The 20,652-nt window shown below is 44.7% G+C and overlaps 1 long non-coding RNA gene across 1 annotated transcript; it reads right to left on the reverse strand.

Moving 5' to 3' along the window:
- Positions 1-5,699: 5,699 nt before the first annotated feature.
- Positions 5,700-17,618, reverse strand: LOC140066058 (uncharacterized). The gene is made up of 3 exons (XR_011848094.1): positions 16,825-17,618; positions 7,133-7,266; positions 5,700-6,761 (listed from the first exon to the last, which is right to left on the reverse strand). It is a non-coding gene; the product is annotated as an uncharacterized lncRNA (long non-coding RNA).
- Between the last annotated feature and the right edge of the window lie 3,034 nt (positions 17,619-20,652).

Raw genomic sequence — 20,652 nt, forward strand, 5'->3', positions numbered from 1 at the left:
ATAATGTGCCTCACACAGCCCCCCAGGAAATAATGTGCCTCACACAGCCCCCCAGTAAATAATGTGCCTCACACAGTCCCCCCAGTAAATAATGTGCCTCACACAGTCCCCCCAGTAAGTAATGTGCCTCACACAGCCCCCCAGTAAATAATGTGCCTCACACAGCCCCCCCAGTAAATAATGTGCCTCACACAGTCCCCCCAGTAAATAATGTGCCTCACACAGCGCCCCAGTAAATAATGTGCCTCACACAGTCCCCCCAGTAAATAATGTGCCTCACACAGTCCCCCCAGTAAATAATGTGCCTCACACAGTCCCCCCAGTAAATAATGTGCCTCACACAGTCCCCCCAGTAAATAATGTGCCTCACACAGTCCCCCCAGTAAATAATGTGCCTCACACACAGCCCCCCAGTAAATAATGTGCCTCACACACAGCCCCCAGTAAATTATGTGCCTCAAACACAGCCCCCCCAGTAAATAATGTGCCTCACACAGCCCCCCAGTAAGTACTGTGCCTCACACAGCGCCCCAGTAAGTAATGTGCCTCACACAGCCCCCCCAGTAAATAATGTGCCTCACACAGCCCCCCAGTAAATAATGTGCCTCACACAGTCCCCCCAGTAAATAATGTGCCTCACACAGTCCCCCCAGTAAATAATGTGCCTCACACAGCCCCCCAGTAAATAATGTGCCTCACACACAGCCCCCCCAGGAAATAATGTGCCTCACACAGCCCCCCAGTAAATAATGTGCCTCACACAGCCCCCCAGTAAATAATGTGCCTCACACACAGCCCCCCCAGGAAATAATGTGCCTCACACACAGCCCCCCAGTAAGTAATGTGCCTCACACAGCCCCCCAGTAAGTACTGTGCCTCACACAGCGCCCCAGTAAGTAATGTGCCTCACACAGCCCCCCCAGTAAATAATGTGCCTCACACAGCCCCCCAGTAAATAATGTGCCTCACACAGTCCCCCCAGTAAATAATGTGCCTCACACAGCCCCCCAGTAAATAATGTGCCTCACACACAGCCCCCCCAGGAAATAATGTGCCTCACACAGCCCCCCAGTAAATAATGTGCCTCACACAGCCCCCCAGTAAATAATGTGCCTCACACACAGCCCCCCCAGGAAATAATGTGCCTCACACACAGCCCCCCAGTAAATAATGTGCCTCACACAGCCCCCCAGGAAATAATGTGTCTCACACACAGCCCCCCAGTAAGTAATGTGCCTCACACAGTCCCCCCAGTAAATAATGTGCCTCACACAGTCCCCCAGTAAATAATGTGCCTCACACAGCCCCCCAGTAAGTAATGTGCCTCACACAGCCCCCCCAGTAAATAATGTGCCTCACACAGCCCCCCAGTAAATAATGTGCCTCACACAGTCCCCCAGTAAATAATGTGCCTCACACAGCCCCCCAGTAAATAATGTGCCTCACACACAGCCCCCCCAGGAAATAATGTGCCTCACACAGCCCCCCAGTAAATAATGTGCCTCACACAGCTCCCAGTAAATAATGTGCCTCACACAGCCCCCCAGTAAATAATGTGCCTCACACAGCCCCCCAGTAAATAATGTGCCTCACACAGCCCCCAGTAAGTAATGTGCCTCACACAGTCCCCCAGTAAATAATGTGCCTCACACAGCCCCCCAGTAAATAATGTGCCTCACACACAGCCCCCCCAGGAAATAATGTGCCTCACACAGCCCCCCAGTAAATAATGTGCCTCACACAGCCCCCCAGTAAATAATGTGCCTCACACAGCCCCCAGTAAATAATGTGCCTCACACAGTCCCCCCAGTAAATAATGTGCCTCACACACAGCCCCCCAGTAAATAATGTGCCTCACACACAGCCCCCCAGGAAATAATGTGCCTCACACAGCGCCCCAGTAAATAATGTGCCTCACACAGCCCCCCAGTAAGTACTGTGCCTCACACAGTCCCCCCAGGAAATAATGTGCCCCACACAGCCCCCCAGTAAATAATGTGCCTCACACAGTCCCCCCAGTAAATAATGTGCCTCACACACAGCCCCCAGTAAATAATGTGCCTCACACAGCCCCCCAGTAAATAATGTGCCTCACACAGTCCCCCCAGTAAATAATGTGCCTCACACACAGCCCCCCAGGAAATAATGTGCCTCACACAGACCCCCAGTAAATAATGTGCCTCACACACAGCCCCCCAGTAAATAATGTGCCTCACACACAGCCCCCCAGGAAATAATGTGCCTCACACAGTCCCCCCAGTAAATAATGTGCCCCACACAGCCCCCCAGTAAATAATGTGCCCCACAATGTTCTCCCCCTTCCCTAGTCCCTGTCATGTTTCTCACCTCACAGATGCAGCTCTCTCTCTCTCTGTGCGCTGCTTTCCCCTGCAGGTCATGTGATCATGACATCATCACAGGTCCTTGAGCCTCTGGAACTCCCGGAGGCTAGGTCCTTGCAGGGGAAAGCAGCGCCTGCACTCGTTCTCATCACGATCTGAGGACACAGATCGTGATGAGAACGAGAGGGAAGGAATCTCCCGGGCAGCGGGGCAGATGATCTGCTGACCCGAGGAGATTCGGGGCACTGGCCAAAAGATCCGGGGCACGAGCCCCGGATCTTTTGACCTAGCGACGCCCCTGGTTCTCTGTATATTGGAATACTCATATAATTGCTATAATTTCACTCTCTATATACAGGAATACAGCCCACATAGACCAAAATATTACTGCTATAATATTGTTCCAATGTACAAAAATATAATTGCTATAAGTATATTCAAAGATATGCCTCCTTTAATACTTACCATTTATGTAAGTTGTGTTTATTAATATAATAGGATATGTAATACTGTGTTTTTCTTTTAGGATGATTGGTGTTTACCTGTGTTTAGTCCTCTTATTGTTACATCTTCTGTTCATGTGGGAATGTGAGAATAATGGTGTTTGGTGATTGGATGTAACGACTGACTAAACAGATTATAGTCTCCAGGGAACAAGCATGGATTATTCTGACCAGCATCAAAAGGTATTTGTAATTTCCCTGTGCAGACGCCGCAGCACACAGAGAGCAGTGTCCAGGCCAGATCAGCAGAGCACATCATCACATGGATCACAGGCAGCAGACACAATGTCAAAGGAGATTTTCTTCACCGCCAAGCTGCCAGCCTTTGGCTAGTTTTGAAGACCTGACTCCAAGAAGAATTTATAATAACTACTCTTTTCGAAGATATCTTGAACCAAAATGTTCATCTTAAGGGGGTTGTCCAGAAATAAACTTTTTATATATGCCTGGGGAGGGGGGCTAATGAAACAATAGAGTCCTTATACTCACCTCATTGCCCGCTCCCATTTCCCACAGTGCCACCCGAAACTGCTGTCCTCTGTTTGTGTACCGCTCCGAACACTGGCGCAAGTGCAACATCCCACACTGGGACCTAGCCTTTTCTTGGTGACCTGGTGGCCTGAATGCAGCCAGGGTCCAGAATACCAGAGTGGTTGGCTAGTGTGGCCTTGGGGCTTGGTATGGGGACAGGCAACGTTGTGCAAATCAACTCACAGTTCTTTATTTAACAGCAGGCAATGGCCAAACATAAGGAAAAATGATGAAGATTTGTTGTAGCTGGGATGCTCACGGAGAGTTGGTCCCCAGGAAATGTGCATGCAGCCTGATAGTAGAGGCTGGTTCAGGTAGAACTGAGTCCAAGTGGTGGAAGCTGTAGTTCTGGGCTCAAGTCTCCAGACTTGCCCTGTGTGCCAGGCAGTAGGCCTGAGGCACTAGAAGTTCCTCGGATTGAATAGCTGAGGCAGCACTGAAGGTGTGCTCCTCACTCCGTGCTCACTGAGAGCTAACTCTTCAGACCATGTGCTCTCACCCAGCAGGGGTTTTTATACTCCCCCTGGTCAGGTGTTAGCACCACTCAATCACATTCCAGTTTACATAACAGCCACATCATTGGATGATTACATACACCAGTTAACTGTTGCCCTTTTAGGCAGTATCTAGAACTGCAATTACACAATACCCAGGTTCTAGAACCTTCCTAGAGGGTTTGCAACTCCACCCTAACAGCTCCTGACCTGGAGAGGGCGCTATTCTTAACTACCAGCCTGCCTATGCATTGTCAGGGGTGTTGCACAATCCTGTTACAACACGAGTTCAAACAGTAGCAGGTTCATGGCAGTAAACAAACAAAGGCCACCAATGACATGTTGTGATGCGGGAGAATGGGAACGCCAGAGGAGGCGAATATAAGAGGTTTATTGTTTTTTTAACCCCAACCAGCCGAATTTACATTTTTTTATCACCTGACCAGCACTTTAAGTAATTCAAGTAGACACTATTTTATGATATATTAATGGAGCATAATGACTCCACTAATACCAAATATCATAACAATTATCAGTAATAAACCTACGTGTAAACAGCACCATTATATTCCACAGAGTTTTGCATAGGTGAAATATATAAACAAAATAAGACATTACAGAGTAATAACATATTCAAATGAAACAATAATCGTTATGGCCTTGCTCATCGGAGCTTAAAATCTACAAGGAGGAAGGGGCGGAAGGACTCAGGAATTATAATACCTTGTATAATGGTCTAGCTATTCTTTATAAAGGAACTGAATAGAAACAATTCTATAAATACATAAAGCTACTGCATGAATAAGTAAACAGTCTCCATCTTATATACAGAGTCCAATGTGAATAGGACTGCAGAGTAACCTGAGGTGAGAAGTGCACAAGGTTGGTTAGTGATAAATGTAAGGAATGTGATAGGCCTGTCTAAAGAGATTGGTGTTTAGGGCACATTTGAAGCTTTGGTAGTTAGCTACTCCTCTAAGGTAGGACATTCAAGAGAATTATTGCAGCTCAAGAGAAGTCCTGGAGATGTGAATGGCAGGTTTCAATTAAAGAAGAGAATATTCTCAGATATCTGGCAGATCGAAGAACATAGATGGATAGGCAATAGACTGAGATGAGAGAGCAGAGGAAGGTATGTGCAGCACTGTGCAGAGCTTTGTAGATGAGTGTGATTCGTTTCAAGGGGTTTTGCCATGAAGGAAAATTCTCAAATTTCAATCCCCTAGTGATGTTAACACAATAAAAATCATTGAAATTGTATACACCAGCACTCATAGAGACAGGTTGGACTTATATCTGTGAAATACTGTATTTCTGTTAATTACAGTAAATTAGAGAATGTGTTATATTTTGTTATCCAGAGTATATTTAAAGGGGTTATCCAGGTTTAAAATTTTTTTTATGGCCGGGCTGGGGAGGGATAGTTAAACATAATAAACATGGACTTACCTCCTCCGGCGCCGCCGATGTCCCGCGCCACGGTCACTTCGATCCGTGCCCCTGTAAACAAACAGGGGCACGGAAGCCGCGCACAGGGAGCTTCCGGTCCGCGTTGTGGATGGCTCCTCCCATCCGTCCCTATCTCTCAGCATTGTAAGCGCTGGGAGATGGTCGGAAGCTCCCTGTGCGCCCTTGTACTGAAACCGGCGCACGGAGAAGACGGGCCGCGGCGCGGGACATCGGCAGCACCGGAGGAGGTAAGTACATGTTTATTATGTTTAAATAGCCCTCCCCAGCCCGGCCATAAAAAAAATTTTAAACCCGGATAACCCCTTTAAGAAACTTGTCTTCGTGGGAATAACCCTTTAAGAAGATTGGTGAAATCAGGCAATGCTTTTTTGCGGCTGAGCATATTTGATGATAAGCTTTCAAGAATACTAATTCTGTTTGTAATCACTTTTAACTGTATTCGGAAGGAGACGCAACCAGTACAGTGACTGGCATAGACAGGAGGCAGGCATGTAGTGTCTGGACCTAAAGACAAGTCTGGCTGCTGCGTTAAGAATGGATTGTAGAGCAGAGAGTTTTGATTAGTATCAAAGACAAGAGGGAATCAGAGGAACACTTAGGGGTTCAGAGGTTTCCATTACAAGAAATGGATGGACAGGAAATATTTTTGAGGTGCCTGTGGTAAAAGCGTGCTAGTGATAATATAAAGTGCAAATGATCAGGGTAAAGTCAGGAGATGTCAGCGTCCAGCACAACTAAGGGAGAAGAACAATATTAACAGCTTAGTGACCTGACTCTTTTGTTTTTGGGTTACTGTTTCTCGCTCCCCTCCTTACAAAAGCCATAACTTTTTTCTTTTTACACAGCTGCAAAGCTGCAGGAGGGCTTGTTTTCTGCAGGACAAATTTTACTTTTTAGTGTCAGTATTTAATATTCAATGAAATGTACTGGGAAGCTGATAAAGAATTCCAAATGGAGTACAAGTGACCAAAAAATAGAGTTGCGCCGTTTTCTTAGGGGTTTTGTAGTTACGGCTTTCACTGTGCAGTCCGAATAATACTTCTCCTTTATTCTTTGAGTTGAATGATAATGAAGATATTCAATTTATACAGTTTTTGGTATGTTTTAAAAACTTAAAAAGTAGTTATTTTTTACAAAAAAATGTTTTTGTTTAGTCATGTCTGTGTATATACCAGATGTAAAGTGTCATTTTTGCAGGCCTAGCTTACCTTTTTGTAACTACCATCTAGGAAGCTGTATAACCTTTTGATCACTCTTAATTCAATTTTGTATGTGTTGGAATGGCAAAAAGTGGCCTGCCACTAGCAGCAGTTTGTTCCTCCTGTCCCCTCCACCAGTAAGTTCTTATAACGCTCAGTATATTCATTCAAAATTTGGATTATTGTGGGTGGTATTCTGAGATCTGCAGTCCCAGTAGTCACCTGTTAAAAAAATGTTATATGTGACTATAGCAATATTTGGGACTTATGGTGATTTTAGATAATACAGCATGTTACATCTAAATTGACACCAAAAATGTTACCACATGAATTGGTGTGATTTTTTAAACTGTATTTAATAATGTTTTTTGGATATTTTAAATAATGGAGATGATGTATGACTCCTTTGTTTCCTGATTATAAGTACTGCATGTATTTAGCACTTAAGGCATCTACGGGGGGGATAGTTTGCACTCCATCTTAAATAATCTGATTGGCGTGAGGTAGCTCTGGTGCAAAATATAAAGTTAAATCAGTCTATTATTTATTGACAGTGAAACAAATCTATGTGACTCAAATAAATTTGTACATACCTCTTCACTCAAGGATGGGATCAAATTCCTCCACCCCTCCAAGGAACGACATGGTGTATTCTGGGTTTTAGCTTGGATAATGTGGAAGTAGATACTGGATATAAGGCCTCCTGGGCCCTGAGACCTAATCACCCCTATTAGTGGATACAAGGACAGTACGTCAGATAGAAGAGAGGTTTTATACCAAATATCAGGAAATAATATTTTTACCATAAGATTTCCAAAAGATAGGGCTCAACTCATCTGTGATATGCATTAAACCGGGGTTATCCCATAAAGGGGTTTCCAGTGGGATCTTAGTGTAGACAGTAGTTTTCTTGGCATGTCTCCACAACATGTGCCTGCAAATATGATTCAGGAGCCCCAGGAGTGTCCAAAGTCACCCACGGCCCGAGAACCGTAGCTGTCCTGCCAGGTACTACAGGCGCGGGTCAGGTAGTGCCATACCCGCTAACACCCTGTGTCTTTGCAATTTGGCCAGCTGTTACTTAGATCGGCCGGAACCCCATATAAAGGGAATCATGAGGAAATTTGCATTGGCAAATGTTGGATATACAAATTTGATGTGACATACAGGCATTTAGGCTGGATAACCATTTTAATAAGGTTTATATGGCCAGCGACTGACGAGAGCAGTTTGGACCTTATGTCAAATTTGGCTTTGATTAGAGGCACTAGGGGGCAATATTTAAATCATACATTGAATTCACCTCTCTGGCAATATGAATTCCCAGGTATTTGAATTCCCTTAAGGCCCGCACGCAGACTCTCATGATTAGGGGGTACCACTGGTCACAGGAACATAACACAAGATTTGTCCCAGTTCATTTTAAGCCTGACCAAAATGATCTATGAGCTGCATAGCCCAGTTCACGGACAATTGAGGGTCGGACATGTACAATAGAAGGTCGTCGGCATAAAGTGGCAGAGGATCCTCTCCCAGATTATATTTAAAGCCAGCAAATATGGGGTTGGCTTTCAGTTGTATAGCCTGAGGCTTCATAGCCAATGCAAAAAAGAGAGAGGATAGCGGGCACCCTTGCAGCAGTGCTGGCCATTTAAAGCTTTGTATGTAGTCGGATTTTTGTAAATAATAGTTATCCACCAGAGAAAGGCTGGGCCAAAGCCAAACCTGTGCAATGTCCTCAGGAAATTCCATTCTATGGAGTCGAAGGCCTTGGCTGCATTTAGTGAGGCCAAGGCCCACTTTTTCCATACCTATCTGGAGGTGAATTTGAGTTCTTAAGTTATCTTCAGTACTGCGACCCATTATAAAACCTGACTGATCCTTGTGGATCAGGGTAGTCATGACAGCGTTAAGTCTGGAGGCTAAGACCTTGGTTAATATTTTATAGTCTTTGTTAGGCAGAGAAATCGGTCTGTATGACCCACACTCACTTAGCTCTATGTATGGCTTCAAAAGCATAATAATACTAGCATCATAGAAGGAGTCCATTCTTAAAGGAATCTGTCAATACCCCTAGTAGTGCCAGCAGTAGGTCTTCCTGACATACTTAAGGTATGTCTATATGGGCAGACTTACCCTTGGCCTTACCCTTGGCCATGGCTCCTCCAGTTCTCCCAATGCGATAGGGGCATCTAGGGTCATTTCCAGGGTGGGGCATGTTATGGTAGACAGAAAATCATTTATCTATACTTCCGTGCAATCAGTAAGTAATTGGGAGTTCGAGGTTACCACATTGCCATCTACCATTTTCACCTCTAGGATGGTGTTTCTGTGTATCAGCCGAGTTAATAAGCTACTGGATTAATTGCCCTGCTCAAAATACTTCTGGTTAGTAAAGAATAAGTCTCTTTCACATGAATACAATGTAGATATTTGTGGCCCTTCTGAAGCCAAGTGTGTTTATTCTCTCAGGTTGGATCAGCCACAAACGTCACTTCCGGAGCAGTACAAGTCTGGCTAGGCTAGCCTCCTCCCTGGCTGCCTCCCTTTTAATGTACTTAATTGATGACTGTCCCTCAAATATGCTTTCAACCCATCCCAATGGAGGGAATGACTAAGGTAAGGGAAATTAGTAGCTTATATATTCTAGAAGTGCAGGTGTTCTGTCATGTTCTGTAATTAGTGAGAGCCCGAACGGGTGAACCTTACAGACCCCTTCTATATTTCTAAAGCTTGCCATAATGGGAGAGTGATCTGAGGGACCCCTGGGCATATGGATTACGGATGTGATAGACAGACGTGCCCTGTAGTTCCCAATGATGTAGTCTATACACAATAGTGTGTCCTTCCCAGATGTGTGGCATGCATATTTGCACAGTTTTTAGCCAGTGGAATATGTATACAGATAATTACATAGGGACTGCAATCAATATTGGCATATACAAAACCTCCCATCAGGGGTCAGTTTGGGATGAGCCTACAACCCACCTTACTTTATCACTAGGGAGACTGCCCGCGAATGGGAAGTATATGTGGAGTATATGGCACTTTATACCCAGGGGCGCTGCCACCTGGAAACTTTGTCAGGTGTTAATTGTGTCTTTACCATACAGACGAGCGAGATGTTACTTTTGGTAGTTTTGGGAGAAGACAATGCCCCTGACATTCCACGTTAACACAGTTAAAGGCATATCACATAAGATACTCGCTAAACTGTACCTTTACTAACAGAAGAGTGAAACATGTAAAAATTATAGAAAACTATCAGCGCTGGGTTAGGGTAACCTAGATCAGGATGGAAGCTCAGTTTACTGCGCAGCATAAGATTGGTGCCTAGGTTGTCTCTGGCAAGTATTGAGCCAGGTGTCGGCCAGGTGTTGGTTACCAAAAAAGATGGTGCGCTTCTCATGGATTATGTGAAGCTGAGCCGGAAAGGCGATGGAGTAGGATATCTGGAGCTCTCGCAGGCGTTTCTAGAACATAGCAAACAAAGCTCTGGACTTATGCAGGGCTGCGAAGAAGTCAGAGTATAATGAAACATTGGCGTTCTGGAAGTATAAGTTTATTTAATTTCAACAGCCTCCCCCAAGGCTGACAAAATATTTTTAAAACTCTTGCACAACCCCATTAAGAGCACGAAAAGTTTCAGCTTCAAAATAGGATGTGATAGAGAACTGGGTTGAGTGGGTTGAGTTTTAATGATTCAGCAGGGTCTCTGAGTGAAGCTGCCATTGTTGCTGGATATTTCTTACACTAATGCTTGTGACATTCAACTAACAGATCGATTGAATCACTATGATTATTAACCCTTACTTAAGGGGCTACAGACCCCGAAATGAAACTTTTTTCTACCAATCCATTAAAAAGCCCCCTACGGATGTTGACCTTAAATTAAAAAATATTACTTATCATTTGGTGTTTTTTACCTATACTGAATATGCTGTATATAACTTACTGACCTGACTTGCCATTCAGGAGCTTGGGAATGTTGGGTGACTTGTTTTAATATACAATAAATAAAAGAGGGAATGATTAAAGAATGAAGTGAGCTCTGGGATTGCAATGACGTGAACAATTCTTGGAGCTGGCTACCAATAAATAAAATAGCGGCTCAGAAGCTGAGGAAATGTAATAACAATTCTGCAGGAAAGCGGTTGAGAGAGAATTTGTTAAGGCAAAACCTACCCCAGGTGCAGGGTTGGGAGGGGGAAGACACCTCAAAGGATGCTTAATGAATATGAGCAGTGATGTGGAAGGTGGAGGGCTTGGAGGACCTGTGCTCCCCTCCCTCCTGTACGCAGAGCTAGCTGTTCGCCTTCTCTACATGGGGCAAATTTCTTCCACCTTCTGGAGCAGAGATATGGCTGAGCAGAGAACCGAGGATTAAACACTCTCCTTTCAACCTTGTTCGTCTCCTAGTGGTATGGAATGCTAATTCAACTCCGGCGCTAAGTGAAACCCAGGTGCAGCTGCCTGAGAGAACAGGAATGTGAGCACTCGGTGTGACTGGAAACCTGTAGCTGAACAGTGAAGCACAAGCCATTGACTGGCAGGGCATGCTAAGCCTTGTAGTGCCAGAGGCTTTACTTAAAGGGAACCTTTCACCACATTAGGAGTTGCATGAGATGTTCAGATAGCCAGAAAGTGACATTGCAGGGACACAGGGCTGGGATGCCAGATGCATGGAGTGGGCAGAGCAAACAGCAGTCAGGAGGTGGAGTTACCCAACTGCAGGAGGCGGAGTTGCCTGACTGCATCATACAACACAATAAATTATGATTTTTTTATTTAAGCTGCTACCTAGAAATGCTAAAAAGAGCTCCAGGGGATGTACATATTACAGAAGAAGATACGGTGGGCTTAGGGTTAATAGTGTGCTAAAAAGTTCCCTTTAAATCTCTTAGGCCAAAGTATAGAATGTGTAAAAGCCCCTTTATTCCTATATGCAATTTATAATAATTTATATCAGGTGTCTGCTACCCCTATAACTCCTATTATAATATGCTTATGAAATGCCAAATATTTGTAAGGTCACAGGGATTAATTATGGGATAAATAGGTAAAGTATGCTGTAACTTTGATCTATGTGCAAACGGGTTTCTGTTTTGCGCCGCATTTAACAGGGTTTTTTGGTGCACGCGATCGGATTTTGGCGCATTGGTGTCGGCTTGTACACGACAGAAATGGGGGGACAGGCCATCGTACAACCCGACGGATTCAGACTACGCGCGGGATTTAACATTTTTAAATTGTATCGCAAGACACGCACTTACAAGCATCGGGAAGAAGAAGGTGAACTCCAGCGGACCTCGGCAGGGCAGCGACGGATGCAGGAACTTCATCATCTTTGCCGGACCGTCCGAATCAGAGATCGCAACAGGACCAGGTAAGTAAATTTGCCCCATAGAGTTTTATATCACAGGTATCGTTGGGGAAAAGGTATTAAATAAAATATAACTTTTAATTAATGTACTTAAAAAGTTCCTCCAACATATGCAACAGTGTGTACAGGAATCGTGATAACGTACCACACTGTCACAAGTGATAGATAATTAAATGAATAAAAAGGACTTTTCCAGCTCAGAGAGCGACAGAGAGCGCACTCTGTATGTATTATTAACAGGTGCAGGTTAGCTCCATGGCCAGTAGGCAGGTAAATCTAGAAACGTGTAGAAGGTATAACCGTTTCCCTACGTATATTCTGTGTGCATTAAAGCAGCTACGGGGATTATTTCCTGCTCCTACAAAGTCCTGTGGTGCTACAATATCTAATGTCCTAGCTTCTCATCTCTCCACCTCTACGCGTTTCGCCCCTGATGGTGGGGCTCGTCAGGAGAACCGTAGAGGATGAGATTACGTGGAACGAAGTACTGTATTCAACATTCATTCCGGACAGAACATGAAAAAGAAAAAACCTCGCTGGCGTCCTGATGGGTGGGCGCCAGCGTGTGATAGTGGTAGCCACCAGCGCGGCGGATCAGCTGGAGTATAAGTCCAGAAGACTCCACCTTCTTGGCCGAACACATCACCTCATTGGAGGAAAAACTGGTCTCATCCAATCGGGGGGGGGGGGGAGGCGGTTGGTACGTATGACGTCAAAAGCCCCCCCTTCAATCGTGATAGGTTGGCACGTACCGGAGGGGTGGTATCGGACTATACCAGGCCACGCCCATTCCCTTGTACGATGCTGTGGGGCCGCTTCTGCATTCGCGATTGGGCGCCGCAGTGGTGGGTGGCGGCTCAGGGCAGTGAACAGCCTTTTTTGTCCCAGGTCCCCCCCATCACCCAATATCTCTTGCGAGAACGCAAGGACCAACTACCACCCTAGAGTCACACATCCTATATCCCACCCACCTTACCACTGACAGACCAAGGAATCAAGAGGAAGCATCCATAACAACCACCAATATGGGAGATGATTTACAGATCATCAATCTCTCCAAACGTTCACTCTCCACTCACGAACTTCAAGTGTTGGCCAAAGGACTTTCCTTTGTGCCCACGTGTAGGTTTGACCAATTTACATGGGTGAAAGACGTGACACTGTTCACCCTTAAATTACGATGGGCCAAATTCATGGCCATTAATGACCGCAAAACCTGCAGAACTCTAGGCATAGAAGAGTCCGATCTAACTAATCTCAGAACGCTGGATGGACTCTGGGATGAAGGGCAAAGAGCTCCAGGAGAAGGCCCATTTACGGACCTAAAAAACAAAAGTAGAGCAAACCCCCCAGTGTTTGACACCAGCACTATTGATATCTTTGAGGAGTTAGTTATGAAGGAAATTAGCGCCATATCGGGCTCAGACAGGTCAAGGTCTAACCTGGATAGGAATCAGTCCATTATTATAAAAGCATCAGACAAGGGGGGGAACGTGGTCTTGATGGAGAGGAACGACTATAAGCTGATGTGTCAATCTATACTTTGGGATAATGAGTGCTATAGGGTATTGCAACAGGACCCGACCCAGACGTTTGCAATACAACTACGCAGGATTTTGTCCACGGCCATGGAAATGGGCTTAATTGATAAACACGAGTTTGATTTTCTATTGCCCAAGTATCCAACCATTGCAACCTTCTACTGTCTACCGAAGGTGCATAAGGGCTATCCGCCTTTAAAAGGACGACCAATCGTCTCAGGCATTAATAGCCTAACCCAGGGCATATCCACATATGTGGACAAGATCCTACGTCCTTTTGTATTAGCACTCCCATCGTATGTGAGAGACACGATGGACGTCCTGAGGAGACTAGATGACATCACGGTCCCTCAGGGAACGTTCCTGGCTAGCCTGGATGTAGAAGCCTTGTACAGCTCCATCCCACACGATGAGGGCTGCACTGGAGTGAGACACTTTCTCTCCACCAGGGGCTCACATCTGGCTAATCACAACCAGCTTATCATGGATCTTGTGATCTTCATACTCGAACACAACTACTTTCTGTTTGACGGGCGTTTCTTCCACCAGCTCAGGGGCACTGCGATGGGGAGCCCGATGGCCCCCACGTATGCCAACTTGTTCCTGGGCTGGTGGGAGGAGCGTTTCGTCTTTGCAGAGGAGATGGAGGTTTGGACGTCAAAAATTGGTCTATGGATTAGATTCATAGACGACGTCCTACTCCTATGGATGGACACCAAAGAATCTTTCTCTGCTTTTGTGCATACCCTCAATGAGAATAATCTGGGTATCAGATTAACTTCTGAAATTCAGTCAGAGACTATTTCATTTCTGGATCTCCTTATAACCATCAAAGGAGAAGGCTGCTTTGAAACCTCAGTATTTCGCAAACCAACCGCCTCCAACAACCTCTTAATGTGGCAGAGTTATCACCCACCAACACTGAAAAGAGGGATACCCAAAGGGCAGTTCCTGCGTATTAGAAGGAACTGTTCCTCTCAACCTGATTTTGACTCGAAGGCAGAGGATTTGAAGACACGATTCCTCAAGAGGGGGTACCCGGAAAACGTGTTGGATGAGGCAAAAAGTCATGCAAGGGGTCTGGATAGAACTTCCTTGTTGGTCCCTAGGCGAAAAGAGGATGGAGATAACAAGATCAGACTTATAGGAACTTTCGATGACAAGGCCCCAGAGGTGAAAAATGCACTTAAGAAATTCTGGGGGATCCTATGTCACGATCATGATCTAAAAAATAGGATAGATGTCCATCCGGCAATCACATACAGAAGGGGCAAAAATCTGGGCGATCGGTTAGTCCATAGTCATCTGGCACCGATCGCATCAGATAATACCTGGCTCCACAAAAATAGGATCAAGGGAACCTATAGATGTGGAGATTGCAGGGCATGTAAACACATCAACCAAAACAAATCCTTCTGCAGTGTATCCACTGGGGTTTCCTATCAAAACCGTGAATTTATCAACTGTCGTACCAGGGGGGTTGTCTATCTGGCCACCTGTCCATGCCCTCTAAATTATGTGGGGAAGACCATAAAAGAACTAAGGGTTAGGATCCTGGACCACATAGGTAATATCAGAAGAAATGAGGACAGACCGCTGGCAAACCATGTTCACAATTATCATGGCGGCAGCCTGGATGCCCTGAAATTTCAGGGCATCGAGAAAATTCGACCGTCTCCCAGAAGAGGGGACTGGAACAATAACATTTTAAGAAAGGAAGCTCAATGGATTTTCCGGATGAAATGTGTGAAACCGGAGGGTCTAAATGATAACATCTCCTTTGCACCATTCATATAAACCAGTCCTCCTTACTGCTATCTCTTGAGGATAACACAGGGGATCTCCACCCCATGAAGTGCATCAAGGCACATTTATTTCACTGTTTGGTATTTATGTAGTTGACTTTTAGACATCGGCCTGGGTTGTATTACTAGAAAGCCGTTTTGTCTGGTGGATATGATCATCCTATCCTACTTATGGATACATCGATAATGATATTGGGGGCCGCACGGCTCTGGTGATCATCGGAGTAATGGTCCCTATATATCATTTCCTTACCCTGCCATATCTTTTCTGCTGGTCGCCATCCGCAGATAAGACACGTACCAGGACACTTACATCTAAGCACGCCCCCATTAACGATGGTACCATGTTCTTGAAGATGTGTGGAGCGTGGGCAATTCGTGATGGGCGCCACCCACCACTGCGGCGCCCAATCGCGAATGCAGAAGCGGCCCCACAGCATCGTACAAGGGAATGGGCGTGGCCTGGTATAGTCCGATACCACCCCTCCGGTACGTGCCAACCTATCACGATTGAAGGGGCGGGCTTTTGACGTCATACGTACCAACCGCCCCCCCCCCCCCCCCCGATTGGATGAGACCAGTTTTTCCTCCAATGAGGTGATGTGTTCGGCCAAGAAGGCGGAGTCTTCTGGACTTATACTCCAGCTGATCTGCCACGCTGGTGGCTACCACTATCACACGCTGGCGCCCACCATCAGGACGCCAGCGAGGTTTTTTCTTTTTCATGTTCTGTCCGGAATGAATGTTGAATACAGTACTTCGTTCCACGTAATCTCATCCTCTACGGTTCTCCTGACGAGCCCCACCATCAGGGGCGAAACGCGTAGAGGTGGAGAGATGAGAAGCTAGGACATTAGATATTGTAGCACCACAGGACTTTGTAGGAGCAGGAAATAATCCCCGTAGCTGCTTTAATGCACACAGAATATACGTAGGGAAACGGTTATACCTTCTACACGTTTCTAGATTTACCTGCCTACTGGCCATGGAGCTAACCTGCACCTGTTAATAATACATACAGAGTGCGCTCTCTGAGCTGGAAAAGTCCTTTTTATTCATTTAATTATCTATCACTTGTGACAGTGTGGTACGTTATCACGATTCCTGTACACACTGTTGCATATGTTGGAGGAACTTTTTAAGTACATTAATTAAAAGTTATATTTTATTTAATACCTTTTCCCCAATGATACCTGTGATTTATTCCCTTATAATTGTATCTTTGGTTGATACCAAACTCAGCTCCTCAGTGACTTGACCCATAGAGTTTTATGAATGTGCCCCATCCCATTAATATAGATCATGATAATTTTGTTCTAAAGGCACCTGTCATCAAGATTACACCTAATGGCAGGTTCCTATATCCTTTTTACTAATAATTCCCAATATGCTTTTATGATTAACATTAGTGGTTCCCCTCACTTTTTAAAAGTACCGTATATACTCATGTATAACTTAAGTTTTTTAGCACAAAAATGTGCTGAAAATCCTCAACTCGGCTTATACACAAGTCAATAGGGAGCCCAGCACTTAAAAAAAAAATCTCACATACTCACCATCTGATATCCCCCAATGCGCAGCGCTGCTCCCCCGATGTCCGCACTGCTCCCCCGATGTCCGCGTGGGTCTTCTTCTGTCTTCTATCTTCTTCTGTCTTCTATCTTCTTTTGTCTTCTATCTTCCGCAGGGCGCCGCCATGTTCTTCTTCTTCGCATGTGCATGAGAGGTAGGGAAGAAAAAGGAAAATCTAAATCTAATCTTAATAACAGCCATTTTTCTGATATGTAAACTAGCTTTTCTGACTCATCTATGGCAGCCTGAGAGAGGAGAAGAGTCAGAGATACCAGTGAACCACGCCCCATTATTTTGACTGACAGCTCTGTGTCTCTTCAAATCCCTGCTCTGCCTCCTTGTACTTAGGGACCATCTGCTAATATTCAACTACAGACATATAAAGCTCTATGTACAGATGGGAAATATTGGGGGTCATTTACTAAGGGGCCGATTTGCATTTTTGCAACTGGTTAACCGAATTTTTCCGGTTTGCGCCAATTTTCCCTGTATTGCCCCGGGATTTCGGCGCACGCGATCGGATTGTGGCGCATCGGCGCCGGCATGCACACAACGGAAATGGGGGGGCGTGGCCGTAAAAAACCCCGACGGATTCGGAAAAACCACTGCATTAAAAAAAAAAAAAAGTGTCACTCGACATGCGCTTACCTTCACCCAGGTGAACTTCAGCGCATTCCGATGGATCGCGAATGGACCGGGTAAGTAAATCTGCCCCATTGTGTCAATTTTTTTTACACAGTGCCTTGTGTTACATTTATGACATGTGACCAGTGACATCAGCCTTCTAAGCATAGCAAACTGTACATGAAGTAACAGCAGCCTCCATGGATGATGGAGAGTAGTAGAAGTCCATGGAGACTGCTGTGACTTCATGTGGTCAGATACATGCATGGGGTATAGTTTGCTTTCAGAAGGCTAAGGTACCTGAGATGATGTCACTCTGGTCACATGACATGAGCAGTGACCAGTAAGGAGGCATAAGGCATGGGGAGGAGTAGATGGGAGGGACCGGCCAAGCAGGACACGCCACCTCTGATGACAGGTAATATAAGATAAAAGGTGTTTTATGTGAATGTAAGCAAAACAGTTTTTAGCTAAAACAAGGGTGTCAGTTAGTTAATAGAGCTCTATAGGAACCTGTCACTGGCTGTATATGTGCATATGTGGTGACAGGTTCCCTGTAAACCCCATTCAAAGCAATAATGAGCCTTAAACTTTTGAAATGTATGCATTTTAGTACTTCAAATAATCAAGAGGTTTTCAAGAACTTTCTATAAATCAATAGTAAAAGCAAATATAAAAATACTTCAATAAAATGCCTTTCTCCAATTATATGGCACTGCCATACCTCCCCTGGATCTGAAAGCCTATCTTCCTAGAGCAAGACAGGCAGAAGGTCCTTGAGTCAGATTACATAGAAGTATGCGGGTCACCAAGACCTCAGCAAGGGAGAGCAGTGATATTCTCAGAGACTGCTGCAGATAGCAAGCCTTGTATTGTTAGGGTAGGATTTATGATATCCTCTTTTTAGTGTAAGGAATGACTCAGACAATTGCTGATTCAAGTCTCACATGCTACTGCCCTGGGCAAAATCAGCACTGCGCAAGTTTTATTCAGTCTATCAGTCTATATAGAAAAGCCGGAAAAAAAGTAGAAAAGGAGGAGCACACAAAGCATAACATCTCTTCTTGATTGGAGAGTTTTCTGCTGTCTTATGCTGGTGTCACCTTTAGGGCATTCCTGAAATTCCTCAGCCTCGAAGTTTTAGGTGCGGTCCATGATGCCAGCACCATCTTAAAATGTATTCTCTGTTACAGTGCTTTAAGGAAAATAAGACAAGTAGAAATGACAGGACTTTCTTCAAATAAAAAAAGTCAGTACTATTCTAAAATGTAGTATGTGACACTGGTCATCTCCTATTTTCTCCATGTGCAGTGTATGGGAGACATCATAATACATTTACTAAGAACAGTGCAGTGTGTACTATATGCAGTTTGCCTGTGTGGTGTACAGAGGGTGATGTTTTCTAGCACACGTTCTTCATGAATCTGGTGCCCTCTGCATTACCACTACAGAGTGCACCACTTTTTATTTTGTGCACCTTTAACATGGGGTGTGCAACACACTGCTGTCAGACTTTGCCTGTTAAATCTGGCATACAATCCAACTGAGCACCGGAACGCCCCCTTCAGTGCAGAAATTTGGTCGCATGAAGAATAGTGCAGACGCGCCACAAAGTGTTGTGTGCACCAGAAGTGTGTCAACGACACTTCTTAAATACCTGTTCAAGCAGTTTGCACTGTAAAGAACATGCAAAGTCCGACAGCAAACTGGCGCAATCACCTTAGTAAATGTGCCCCTTAATTCTTATCCTCCTCCTTTGAGCCAACTGAGAATTTCTTGGAGCTTTACTAATCACCCTTGATTATACCCAAACTTAGTGGTTCTTCGGATTCAAGCTAATACTAGCAATACTATAGCTGCAGAACTGCTGTTTGGCCCCAGTTCCCTTGCCTGACTCCATCTCTCCCCTGTGTGTCTGTATTCTACTCTGTTGAAGACCCCAGCTTGACCTTTGTCTGCCTACCCTGACCCTAGGCCTGTACCTTGTAGAGGCCAGTTCATATGCCTGTATAGGGGTGTAAGGGTAAAAACCAGGACTCATGTATTAGTGAAAATGTTTGGATAGCACAGTGGGCCGACAACACATTGTTTGTTATAAGGATAAGAAATAAAGTAAATGTTAGAAACACTTAAAGGGGTATTCCAGGAATGAGCATAATTCATATACAAATGGGCACTCAAAATATAAGCTTATATGTAATTAGTTGTTATTTAAAATTTTGCTCCCGTTAGCAGAAAATGCTGATGACATAGACTGTAATGAAGAATTAAAATGTTACTGGCCCTTTAATCAGTCCGTTAATTTCCTCTGCGCGGTCCGTTGCAGAGCATACACAGGAGAGAAGATGGCTGCTGGTCACATGTCCACATCACATGTCCTGTACCTGCCAGGGCAGGGTCATGTGATCACCACTACGTTTGGCTGTAGTCGGTTGGTTGCAGTGCATCCAGTATGGACAGAGTTGTGGTGATGGCAGTTACACATCATTACTATGGTAACAGAGCAAGAAAACCTGTTATATCATCACCGGGAGCAGAGCATAAGAGGGAGGAGGAGTTACTGAGAACTAAAGGATCATGGAACTTGTAGTTTCCAGTGGCGGCCATCTTGGTGATAACTCTGCATACTTTAGAGAGGCCATACATTTTGTAACTCATAAAATCAAACTATTTAAGCTCCATTTTGTGACTAATGTCATTGAGTATTGTTGTAGCCATTTATTTATAGCATTATGGGTTTTTGTGCCAGACGTTCATATTCCCGGAATACCCCTTTAAATAAAAACATGTCTGCTTATTCACACACCTCCTAGAGTTTCTAAAGAAAGTATCCTTGTTTAATAATCCTGTACAATCCCTTTAAATGTGAATTGCCATATATCCCCCTCAGTCAGGTTCTAACGCTCTAGCCAAAAGTAAAAACTGAAAGCGGAGGTATGAAATGATGTATCATGGGATATACCATGACTAAAAACATTATATTAGGGTACTTACACTTTTCCATTCTTGTGCTTTTAATTAAAAATAAACCTTGGCATCCCAAGGGATGTTATCTATGGAAAGTAAATGACTTGCAGACAATAAGCACATGGAGAATTTTTCAGCAAGTGACAAGCAGATGTACAGAACATCCACTTCGATATTCATGCAAATGACTCCTCCATGGTGACCTTCATCATCAGTCAGTC

The sequence above is a fragment of the Engystomops pustulosus genome, chromosome 6 (genome assembly GCF_040894005.1).
Source record: "Engystomops pustulosus chromosome 6, aEngPut4.maternal, whole genome shotgun sequence".
NCBI classification, from domain to species: Eukaryota; Metazoa; Chordata; class Amphibia; order Anura; family Leptodactylidae; genus Engystomops; species Engystomops pustulosus.